The sequence below is a fragment of the Hylobates moloch genome, unplaced genomic scaffold (genome assembly GCF_009828535.3).
Source record: "Hylobates moloch isolate HMO894 unplaced genomic scaffold, HMol_V3 SCAFFOLD_18, whole genome shotgun sequence".
Taxonomy (NCBI): Eukaryota; Metazoa; Chordata; class Mammalia; order Primates; family Hylobatidae; genus Hylobates; species Hylobates moloch.
In genome coordinates this window covers 80,490,111-80,502,967 of record NW_026652293.1, presented here as the reverse complement: position 1 = coordinate 80,502,967, position 12,857 = coordinate 80,490,111, and the positions used below count along the sequence as shown (strand labels likewise).

The window sequence follows — 12,857 nt, the reverse complement described above, 5'->3', positions numbered from 1 at the left end:
AGCTTAACTCTCTTCATTTTTGTTCTTGTTCTATAAATGACTAGGAGACCAGAAACAGACCTTCACGCCTCCTGCCAATCACTGATTTTTTTTTTTTTTTAGATTAACTGCCTCCTTTATTGTCCTGTACCTAACTCAGACCAGATGACACCCAAGTCCCTCTATGACCATTACATCTTCAGGGTAGAATGCTAAATATGCCTTTCAAAGAAAGAAATAAAGTAAAAGGAAGGAAGGAAGGGAAGGAAGGAAGGGAGGGAGGGAGGGAAGGAAGGAAGAAGAATACCTTGACCTACTCAGATTGTTGTTAACTATGCACTAACCCTTATATAGAAAGATGTCGAAAGTCTGTTAAACTTCCCCACGCTTTGTCTATATAAGCAATCTCAAATTCTACAGTTTGGAGCACTGACTTCCATTCTTTGGAACCTGTGCTTCCCAGGCAGGCCTGTCCTCAACTTTGTGCTTGAATAAACTCTCTTTAAACTAGATTCTGATCCTTTTGGTTATTTGGGGTTGACATAGGCAAGGCCTTTTTTTCTGCTGAGTCAACCCTTTACTGCAAAGACCTCATAAAGAGCTTAGTTTTCATTGTGTTAGTCATTACCTAGAAAGTATAAATTAGCTATAAAGACTTTATTTACAAGAGATTGGACTTTTCTTCAAAAACACTTTTTTTTTCTTTTTTACAAAGACAGGCTGTCATTCTGTTGCCCAGGCTGGAATGCAGTGGCTCAATCTTGGCTCACTGCAGCCTCAACCTCCAGGACTCAAGCCATCTTCCCGCTTCAGCCTCCCTAGTACCTAGGAATACAGGCATCTGTGCGTGGCTGATTTTTAAATTTTTAGTAGAGATGAGGTCTTGCTGTGTTACCCAGGCTGGTCTTGAACTCCTGGACTCACGCAATTCACCTGCCTCAGCCTCCCAAAGGGCTGGGATGACAGGTGTGCACCACTGTGCCTGGCCCAAAAATATTTCTTAAAAGTACTTTAGACATTCTCTTGTGGCTCTTCATCAAAGTATATATCTCTTATTAAGCAAAAGAGATGACAAATCATTGAATCAAGCATTCTCAAAATTTATATCATGAAACCCAAAAAGTATAACCCATATGCCCCACTCGCAATCACAAATTTTCTCAAAAATATCTACAGCAGAGCCAGTCTATACTGTCCTCACCCACCCAGTTCCCTCTGTTGTCTGGCCTCAAATTGGATTCGTAGAGAAGAGGCTAATACTGTTATCTCAATCTAGTTGGCTACAGGCAGGGCTGCCCCACCTCGAGAGAACCATTAACGTAGTGGGCAGTGTCCAGCATTCTTAAAAATAAAATGAAAGACAAAACAAAATCTTGGAGCAACACATCTGACAGAGACAAATTTTGTTTGCATAACTTTTCTTCAGTTATGTAACTATAAGGGTATGTCTATGTTACTGTGCATGCGTCAGTGTGTGAGTGATTTGTGAGTGGTATGTGCATGACTGCGTGTATATTGTGGGTGTGTAGTGGGTGGTGAATGTGTGTATCTGTGATGTGTGATGTCTGTGGTGTGTAGAGAGGTGTGGGTGTGTGGGGAGGTGTGCGGTGTGTGTGGGTGTGTGTGGTGTATGTTGTGTGTGTGGTGTGTGGTGCATGTGTGTATCTGTGATGTGTGGTGTGGGGGTGTGTAGTGTATAATGTGTAGTGTGTGTGGTCTGTAGTGTAGCTGGGTGTGGGTGTGTGTGGGGGTCGGTGGTGTGTGTGGTGCATGTGTGTATCTGATGTGTGGTATGTGTGGTGTGTGTATAATGTGTATGCATGTGGTATGTGTGTGGTGCATGTAGTGTGTGGGGTGAGTGATTGTAACTGGGCTGGGTCCTTTCATGACATGGATTACTTCTGTAGCCCTTGGGCCGGTAAGAGACCACATGGTTTGTGTAGAATAGTCAGGAGCCAGGCAGCCTAAACTTGCATCTTGACACTGGCTCATAGGAACTTTGTGACCTTGGGCAAGATTCCTAATCCCATTGCATCTGTTTCTTCACATAAAAACTGTGAACACAATAATAGTACCTGTAAGAATTAAAGAAAGAGGAGAGAAAGATGAAGGGTGGCTCGACAGTAGACAGGTTTATTTCAGAAAACAAACCTGTGAGGGACTTCTGACCTAGTTAGGGCAGAAGCCACACTCTCTTACAGAGTAAGAGTTTTTAAGGATTCAGGCCGGGTGAGGGGCTCACGCCTGTAATCCCAGCACTTTGGGAGGCCGAGTCAGGCGGATCACTTGAGGGCGGGAGTTCGAGACCAGCATGACCAACATGGAGAAACCCCATCTCTACTAAAAATACAAAATTAGCTGGGCATAGTGGTGCATGCCTGTAATCCCAGCTGCTCGGCAGGCTGAGGCAGGAGAATCACTTGAACCCGGGAGGTGGAGGTTGTGGTGAGCTGAGATCACACCATTGCACTCCAGCCTGGGCAACAAGAGCGAAACTCCGTCTCAAAAAAAAAAAAAAAGAAAAGAAAAAGAAAAGGATTCAGGATGGGAGAGTTTATCAGAGGCTTGGACTGCTTCTGTGACTGTTTGTTTTGCTTATCTGGGAGGGAGAGTTGTGTGTCTGTTCCTATACATTTTTCTGCAGCTGCAGGCATATCCCCCAAGTCTGCCTTTAGCTTCCCTATCTTAGAGCACCTGAATGGAAAGGAATGTGCTTATTAAGGCCCACTGTTTTACTGGGGCTCCAGGGTATGAGAGTGAAGTTTGGCAGTTACCTAAGAGACTTGCTCCCTGCCTTTCTCTGTCCCCGAGCTGCCTTATCTGTGGTTTACTGTCTGCTCTTTTCTGGCTGCTTGTAGTCAGAAGATAAGTGATTTCCTTGAAATGCATGAAGCTCGAAAGGGAGCTGGCAGTGTTTGTTTGAGATGATGATGGCTCACTGCAACCTCTGCCTCCCAGGTTCAAGCAATTCTCCTGCCTCAGCCTCCTGAGTAGCTAGGATTACAGGCGCACACCACGACATCCAGCTAATTTTTGTATTTTTGGTAGAGACGGGGTTTCACCATGTTGGCCAGGCTGGTCTCAAACTCCTCACCTCATGATCCGCCCACCTTGGCCTCCCAAAGTGCTGTGATTACAGGCGTGAGGCACAGTTACCGGCCCATGTCTTTCATTTTTTATTTTTATCATTCTCGTTATTGTTGCTATTATAGGTCATGGTCAAAAGTAAGAAACAGACTGCATCAAAGCCAGTGCTTATGGGAAAAGGACTCCCTATTCAATAAATGGTGCTGGGAAAACTGGCTAACCATATGCAGAAGAATGAAACTAGACTCCTACTTCTCACCATATACAAAAAATAAGATGAATTAAAGATTTAAAAGTAAGACCTCAAACTATAAAAATTCCTGGAAAAAAACCTAGGAAATACACTTCTGGACATTTGCCTTGGCAAATAATTTATGACTAGGTGCTCAAAAGCAATTGCAACAAAAACAAAAATTGACAAGTGGGGCCTAATTAAACTAAAGAGCTTCTGCATAGCAAAAGAAACTATCAACAGAATAAACAGATGACCTACAGAATGGGAGAAAATATTCACAAACTATACATCTGACAAAGGTCTAATATCCAGAATCTATAAGGAACTGAAACAAATCAACAAGCAAAAAACAAATAACTCCATTAAAAAATGAGCAAAGGACATGAATAGACAATTTTCAAAAGAAGACGTACAGCCCACAAATATGTAAAAAAAGTTCAACATCACTAATCATCAGAGAAATACAAATCAAAACCACAATGAGATATCATCTCACACCAGTCAGAATGAGTATTACTAAAAAGTAACAATATAACAGATGCTGGCAAGGCTGTGGAGAAAAGAGAATACTTATGTGGGAATGTAAATTAGTTCAGCCCCTGTGGAAAGCAGTTAGGAGATTTCTCAAGGAACCTAGAACTACCATTGAACCCATGAATCCCATTACTGGGTATATATTCAAGGGTAAATATATTGTTCTATCAAAAAGACACCTGCGCTCATAAGTGTATTGCAGCACTATTCACAATAGCACGGACATAGAATCAACTAGATGACCATCCACGGTGGGTTGCATTAAGAAACTGTGGTACATATATACCATGGAGTACTATGCTACCATAAAAAAAGAATAGAATTATGTCCTTTGCAGCAACATGTATGCAGCTGGAGGTCATTATCCTAAGTGAATTAACACAGAAACAGAAAAGCAAATATCATGTGTTCTCACTTAGCAGTGGGGGCTAAATTCTGGGTACACACGGACATAAACTTAGGAACAACAGACACTGGGGACTCCAAAAGGAGGGAGGGAGGGAGGGAGAGAAGCAAGGGCTGAAAAACTCCCTATTGAGTACTATGTCCACTATTTGGGTGATGGGATCAACAGAAGCCCAAAGCTCAGCATCACACAATCTGCTCTTGTATTAGGTTGGTGCAAAAGCGTTTGTGGTCTTTGCCATTGAACGTAATGGCAAAAATCACAATCACTTTTGCAACAACCTAATGATAGACCTGCACAAGTACCCCCGAATCTAAAATTAAAATTTAATTTTTTACAAAGCCATTGCCTTCCATCAAGCCAGTTTCTTTTTTCTTTTTTTTTTTTTTTTTTTTTGAGACGGAGTCTTTCTCTGTCCCCCAGGCTGGAGTGCAGTGGCGCGATCTCGGCTCACCGCAACCTCCACCTCCTGGGTTCACGCCATTCTCCTGCCTCAGCCTCCCGAGTAGCTGGGACTACAGGCGCCCGCCAACACGCCCGGCTAATTTTTCGTGTTTTTAGTAGAGACGGGGTTTCACCGTGTTAGCCAGGATGGTCTCGATCTCCTGACCTCGTGATCCGCCCGCCTCGGCCTCCCAAAGTGCTGGGATTACAAGCGTGAGCCACCGCACCCGGCCCACATCTTCTTAATCTCTTTCCATCTCTGATGGTTCCTCAGTCTTCCCTGGTTTTTTTTTTTTTTTTTTTTGACCTTGACACTTGTTAGTTCTACTCAGTTGTCTTGTTGAATGGCCCTGAGTTTGAGTTTGTTGGCTGTTTGTTCATTATTAAATAGAGGACATGCATTTGGCAAGAGTGCCACAGAAGTTATATTGTATGCTTCCTAGAGCATTATATCAGGAGGCATATAATACCAATCCATCTTGTTAGTAATGATGTTATTCTTAATTAGCAAAAATGAGTTTTCAGTTAGGAGACGATGGGGGCAAAACACACCAAACCAGTAGAATGCTCCAGTCTGGACAAGAAACTGGCTTGAGCCGGGCGAGGTGGCTCACGCCTGTAATCCCAGCACTTTGGGAGGCTGAGGCGGGTGGATCACGAGGTCAGGAGATCGAGACCATCCTGGCTAACACGGTGAAACCCCGTCTCTACTAAAAATGCAAAAAATTAGCCGGGTGTGGTGGCGGGCGCCTGTAGTCCCAGCTACTCAGGAGGCTGAGGCAGGAGAATGGTGTGAACCCGGGAGGCAGAGCCTGCAGTGAGCCGAGATTGTGCCACTGCACTCCAGCCTGGACAACAGAGCGAGACTCCATCTCAAAAAAAATAAAATACACATATACATATACATATGCATGCATAAAAACATATATAAATATTATATATCCTGTAATCCTGAGTACAATATCATAATTGGCAGCCAAGCCACCAGCATGCTGCAGAGTTTTACCCCCTTGAGATTTTCTAATTAGCTTGCTCTTTGGAAACCTGTGATCCTTTCACTACAGGTTTGCTGTTGACTGCTTTATCACAGGAAGTAAATGTTTTTAAAGTTTCCTTTTGAACCCTCCAAAGAGAATCCCAAGAAACACCAGTTAATAAGAGCTTATTATGGTGATCCCTCACCTCCTGCCAACGTTCCTCATTCCCAGAAGACGAGGCTGGGGCCACCCAGCTGGAGCATTCACAGAGTGCTGTCTCCCCAGGCAGAGGAAGCAAACGGCAAGAGTCCAGGATGCGTCTGAGGGAAGCTGGGCAGTTTAAACTCCAAAAATGCAATTCTCCAACATGAAAATCAGATTCCCCAACCCCCACCTTTTATCCCAATGTCTAGGAAGATATTTTTCTTCTCTTCAGCTGCTTTTTGTTCAATATCTGAGTGGTATAATTTGAATTCAAACAGATCAATCTTTCAGATGGAGTAGAAATGATCTCTGAAGGAACCCTGAAAGTAGTTAACCTCTTGTACTAAATCAACCGTCATCCTCACTTCTCAGCACAAGAAAGCAATTAGTCCCAGAGGTGAGAACTCATTGAGGTGATCACATTAAGATTGATTTAGATAACGATATTTCTATGAATAATGTACACTCAAGTATCGGGCTGGTGATATTGATAATAATAACTCATCATTCCTATTTTTATTTTCTGCCTTTATGGTAATAAAATGTAAATCTTCCTGAAAAAACCTAGCATGTAGCAGCCACTGAGAGATCTGTCTTCATCACTTTCCTCGTTTGGACATGGGGCAAGTTGGTGCAAACCAGAGTTAACATCAGCATGGCCTTTCTTTGGTAACCGTTATTTGCACAAAATATCATAAGACACGTTTCTTATTTTTTTCATTCATGATTTGTATCCTTGTAACACCTTAAGACAAATTATTGAGGAGTAAACTGACAGGGTAGGAAAGTTTGCTTTGTAGAAGGAAGACATTATGTTCTACGGGGAGATGTGAAAATGTGACACATAGTTCCGTCTCAAGGCCTGCATGTGTTTATTTAGCAACTATCTGCATGTGTAGCAGGTTATTCAAATGCATCTCTGCTTTACTTTGAATTGCCAATTTAGATACATCGGATACCACCACAGATATCTCAACGCAGAATTTAGGAAGGAAATGGCCAGGTAACTGGTCCATGATTCCTCTCACGGTCAGCTTCAAATATATAAAGAACAGGATGAGTGTGGGCGTTATAGAACTGGTAAGATTGTCTTTGTCAAGCACTGTTTCTCCTGGGGTCCCTACCGTCACTACCTTTAAGTGGGATAGAGTTGGTTGGAGGGTGCATTCATTAGTCCCATGTCTAATTCGAAGGAGGTCTGGCTTCTGAACGAAGACTGGGTTTTGAAATTAAAATAATTGTGGCTCTGTTGGGTACTATATTAATTTTCTATTCCTGATGTAACAAATGTAAACTAAAAATAAAATTTTTAGCTGAGCATGGGGTCACACACCTGTAGTCCTAGCCATGCAGGAGGCTGAGGTGAGAGGATAGCTTAAGGCTGGGAGTTCAAGACCAGTCTGGGAAACATAGCAAAACCCCATCTCTACAAAAAAAAATTAAAAATTAGCCAGACATCGTGGCTCATGCCTGTAGTCCTAGCTACTCAAGAAACTGAAGTGAGAGAATCACTTCAGGCCCGGAGTTCAAGGTTACAGTGAGCTATGATTATGCCACTGCACTCCACCCTGGGCAAAAGAACGAGATCCTGCCTCTAAAAAATGATAATAAAATAAAATCCTAAGTCCTCCAATGACAGAAGAGACCTCTTGTGGCCAAGGGGACTGCAAAGAAAGTCTGCAGTCTCAAACAACTGAGTTCTGGCCACTATGAGATGGGAGGTAGGACACACCTCATTTTACCCTCTTCCTTGTAAATTTAAGGCACAACAACTGACCAGGATTCATCTGAAAATAGAGATCATAAGATTGGCAAAACGGACTCACTGTGGTAATGAGATATCAAATTATAAACAAGACCTAAGACCATGCCAGGCATGATTTAAGGCACACGGGCAGGTCATTAATCTTGCTACATAGCATTATTATCCTAACTGAAAACATTTCTTTCTGCTGACTCCAAGTTTTAGACAGAGCTTTACTCATTCAATTGAAATTAAATAATCTCTGAATCTATCTATAACCTATAAGCCCCTGCTTCAAGATAGCCTAGCTTTTCAGGCCAAACCAATGTATACCTTCCATGTATTGATTTATATCTTTGCCTGTAACTCTTGCCTCCCTAAAATGTGTTTTTAAAAAAACTATAATGAGGTGGGCGGATCACGAGGTCAGGAGTTCCAGACCATCCTGGCTGATAGGGTGAAACCCCGTCTCTACTAAAAATACAAAAATTAGTTGGGCGTGGTGGTGTGTGCCTGTAATCCCAGCTACTCAGAAGGCTAAGGCAGGAGAATTGCTTGAACCAGGACCCAGGAGGCGAAGGTTGCAATGAGCCGAGATCGCACCACTGCACTCCAGCCTGGGCTACAGAGCGAGACTCTGTCTCAAAAAAAACAAAAACGAAAAACTGTAATCTGATCACCTCAAGGGCACTTTCCCAAGACTCCTTGAGACTGGTTTCCTTGGGCTGAAATCACTTATAGTGGCTTAGAATAAACCACTTTAAAATATTTTACAGAGTTTGGATTTTTTCATTAACACAGCTTAACTCAAATTTTGTGCCTTACTAGCCATATGCAGAAGAATGAAGCTGGATCCTACCTTTTACCACATACAAAAATTAATTCAGAATGGATTAAATATTTAAATATAAGACCTCCAACTATAAAAATCCTGGAAGAAAACCTGGGAAATACTCTTCTGGATATCAGCCTTAGCAAATAATTTATGACTAAGTGCTCACAAGCAATTGCAACTAAAACAAAAATTGACAGGTGGGACCTAATTAAACTAAAGAGCTTCTGCAAGTAGAAGAAACTAGGGCCAGGCACGGTGGCTCACACCTGTAATCCCAGCACTTTGGGAGGCCGAGGCGGGCAGATCACCTGAGGTTGGGAGTTTGAGACCAGCCTGGCCAACATGCAGAAAACCCGTCTCTCCTAAAAATACAAAATTAGCCGGGTGTGGTGGCACATGCCTGTAATCCTAGCTACTCGGGAGGCTGAGGCAGAAGAATCGCTTGAACCAGGGAGGCAGAGGTTGCGGTGAGCCAAGATCACACCACTGCACTCCAGCCTGGGCAACAAGAGCAAAACTCCGTCTCAAAGAAAAAAAAACAAAAAGAAGAACAGTTTAAAGTCACACATATTCAAGCACAATGTATACAGTTCTAGGAACAAGGATGTGACAAACAGCTCATTTTACCAAACTTACCACCACTAGATAAATATTATTTAAGAAAATTTCTATAAATATTTGTAGCAATTTGAATTATTTCAAACTAGTCATTTCAGCAGTACAAGAAGCAGAAATTCAGGAAGTTAAAACAGGCCTATTTGATTTTAAACACTGTGGAAAACACAAACATGCATGGACCTGGTTCTGTGTTATCGTGTAGAGTGTATGATAACACAGCCTTGGCCTGGAGATCTGAAAAACGTACCCAGAGAGAAATAAAACTTTGGAAAACAATAACAAATTAGGTGTATAGGCTCATAATATTACAAAATGTTAAGAAGATAGAACTTAAATGTGATTTAGGAGTTTTTAATTATTAAAATATTTTTCACAGGCTTCCCAAATTTAAAAAATGGGCAATAAAAAACTTAGAATAAAAACTAAAAGCAGCTATAAAAGACATTTTAAGGCCAATTGGGGAAAATTCGAATGTAGACTAGCATATGATAGCATGTTAATGTCAATTTTCTTAGGTGTGACATGGAGTAATGTCATATCTGCGACTTTCAAGATGGGGGGACAGTTTTACAGATCTCAACTTTTGTTTTTCTGTTTTTTTTTTTTTTGAGACAGAGTCTCGCTCTGTCGCCCAGGCTGGAGTGCAGTGGTGCAATCTCGGCTCACTGCAAGCTCCGACTCCCGGGTTCACACCATCCTCCTGCCTCAGCCTCCTGAGTAGCTGGGACTACAGGCGCCCGCCACCACGCCCAGCTAATTTTCGTATTTTTAGTTGAGACGGGGTTTCACCCTGTCAGCCAGGATGGTCTCGATCTCCTGACCTCGTGATCCGCCCGCCTCGGCCTCCCAAAGTGCTGGGATTACAGGCGTGAGCCACCGCGCCCGGCCATACAGATCTCAACTTTCAAATGGAATAGAGAAGGTATACCTATCTCTATCTATTATCTGTCTGTCTGTCTGTCTGTCTGTCTGTCTATCTATCTATCTATATCTCTATCTACCTACCTACCTTGGAAGAGAAAGAGAGAGAGAGAGAGAGAGAGAATGTGACAAAATATTAACCAGTGTTGATTGCAGGTAAAGAGAAACCAGGGTTGGTTGTGGCATTATTTCACTTATCTCTACTTATTTAAAAAATGAAAAGATAGATGCTGGGGTGAGGGAGAAGTACCTGATCTCTTTCCATAGCGACAATTACCCAAGCGCCATTAAGGAGCTAGGACCGGCCCTGACCCTCCCCTGTAGGCAACAGGTGCCATTCTAATGGACTTTGGACACCTAGGGAGACTTTTTGAAGTCTGTGACATAATTTTAAGAACAGCCATTTTTGGCATTCCCAGAGCTATCTTTTTGGATCATTTTGTGCTGCTGGCATTTTTTCTCCGTTCTTAAGATATCATGAGTAAAGACATTGACTACATATACGGCGCTCATAAACTGTAGTAGAGTCCATTTCAGGTAACTACTCTGCAAAATGAGGATACCAGGTGCATTTTGCCCTTTGTTTAGAGTCAAGTCACAGCTGACTCTAGGAACATTACCTATGGGTTAGCCCTGCTCCACCAGAAACAGTGTTAAAAAGGAAAAAAAAAGCTTGCTTCCCTGACCGGGAATCGAACCCGGGCCGCGGCGGTGAGAGCGCCGAATCCTAACCACTAGACCACCAGGGAAGGCACGTGCTGAGGTTTAGCAATATCCTATACTAAATAAATACCCTATGACGTATATCCTATAGAGACATATGATTGGATGCGGTTTCCTCGCAACATTTGGGAAGATGCCGAGAGCGCTTCCCTCCCCTTGGTAGGTAACCCCCTTGCTGCGGCAGATAGGGAACACCGGGCAGCAAAGATGAGTAGTTGTAACCTTCTTCCTGCAGAAAGCGACAAAATACCAACGGACTCCGGGAAAATTTTGGGATTTCCTAAGGGGAAGAAAATACCAATAAAACGAGTGTGTCAGAAGTGGGATTCGAACCCACGCCTCCATCCGGAGACCAGAACGCCCGTAGGCAAGGTGGTTACCTTGAGTCTGGCGCCTTAGACCACTCGGCCATCCTGACACTCGGAAGCGAAGCGCCTCTCACTTACCCTCGTACTTGTGTCCACTGGTGCCAGCCTGCCGCGTCACACCCGCGTTGCGGCCGTGGGAATCCTACTGGCTGGTCGCGAAGTTTCTGCGCTTCCCGTTCCAAGCCGGAGCTCTGGAGAAAGCCGAGACTGCAGTGCAGCCCGGAGTGGCCGATAGCGCTGTCCCAGGCCGGGAATCGAAGCTAACGACCCGGGGTTAGTGACCGTGCGCCAGCGCCTGGCCCCGCAAATGCAGGGCAATGCCTGAGAAAGGCAAAGCTCAAGCTACCGCCTCACATTCCGGCCCAAGCTGGGGAAACTGGCAAGTAGTTACTACTTGGAAAGTAGTTGGAAAAACGCTTGCCACAAAGTGACAAATGGATGCTTTTGTTTTTCTTCATTATCATCATTATTACAGCGGCTTTCTGCTTTATTGTGCCTGCGCATACCCTCCCCTCAAGGTCCACCGCTCTTCCTCCACGAAACCACACAGATACGGTTGGCGATAACGGCCGGATCGGGAGGTCCGAGGTCAGAGGGGCCTGATGCGGGCGTCGGCTGAGGTGAGGGAAGTCAGCTGCGTTTACCCAGCAGTTAACGAGTGCTGTAGCGTCCAATGCCCGGGACTCGCATTGCAGAGCAGCTCTGGCAGTGTCCTCCCGGTTGGCTGTGAGGTTGTTACCTGTGAGCCCAGACACCACTCATCCAGGCACTCATTCGTTCAATCTTAACATCGAGTGTCCACTGGGAACACAACGGCAAATAGAGAAAGCCCAACTTGGTGAGCTGACTTGCTAGTGAAGGAGATGACCAGCACAATCACATGTACAGAGCGTGAGGAGAAACCAAAAGCAATGAAGTGGTGGAGACGTTCTATTTTTAGACTGTGCAGTTAAGTAAGGCCTCACTAAATGACTTTTGCCAAAATATTTTTCAAAAACTAAAATAAATGTCATGCAGCCGGGCGCGGTGGCTCATGCCTGTAATCCCAGCACTTTGGGAGGTGGGCGGATCACGTGAGGTTGGGAGTTCGAGACCAGCCTGACCAACATGGAGAAACCCCGTCTCTACTAAAAATACAAAATTAGCCGGGCGTGGTGGCACATGACTGTAATCCCAGCTACTCGGGAGGCTGAGGCAGGAGAATCGCTTGAACCTGGGAGGCGGAGGTTGCGGTGAGCCGAGATCACGCCATTGCACTCCAGCCTGGGCAACGAGAGTGAAACTCTGTCTCAAAAAAATAAAATAAAATATATGTCATGCAAATATAAATCCACATGTGTCAAGATTTTATTCAATTAACTAATGATGAAAGATAATAACTTTAAAGAGAAAATTATTCTGATACTTGTTCAAACAGCAAGGGATAATTTTATTCAAACTATTACAATAGGGGTGAGAGATTGGGCTCAACTCCAAATCAACAAAGACAGCTAGAAATTTAAAGCCAAGGAGCAGAGTGTGGGGGGTGGGGGGTATCAGTGGATGGAAAATTACTAAGAGAATGGGCCAAGTGGGGCAGCTCAGGCCTGTAATCCCAGTGCTTTGGGAGGCCTAGGCAGGAGGATCGCTTCTGCCCAGGAGTTTGAGGCTTCGGTGAGCTATGATCAAACTCACCTTTCAAAGAAATTTGAAATTTCAAAAAAAGAAAATTACTAATAGGAGACATTACGGGTAGGGGAGAAGGAAAGAAGGAAGGAAGGGAGGAAAAATTACTAACAGGAG

At 43.8% G+C, this 12,857-nt stretch overlaps 2 non-coding genes across 2 annotated transcripts; both read right to left on the bottom strand.

Moving 5' to 3' along the window:
- Nucleotides 1–10,661: 10,661 nt before the first annotated feature.
- TRNAE-CUC (transfer RNA glutamic acid (anticodon CUC)) lies at nucleotides 10,662–10,733 on the bottom strand. The gene has a single exon. It is a non-coding gene; the product is annotated as a tRNA-Glu (tRNA).
- Nucleotides 10,734–11,019: 286 nt separating this feature from the next.
- On the bottom strand, nucleotides 11,020–11,125 carry TRNAL-CAA (transfer RNA leucine (anticodon CAA)). The gene is made up of 2 exons: nucleotides 11,088–11,125; nucleotides 11,020–11,065 (listed from the first exon to the last, which is right to left on the bottom strand). It is a non-coding gene; the product is annotated as a tRNA-Leu (tRNA).
- Between the last annotated feature and the right edge of the window lie 1,732 nt (nucleotides 11,126–12,857).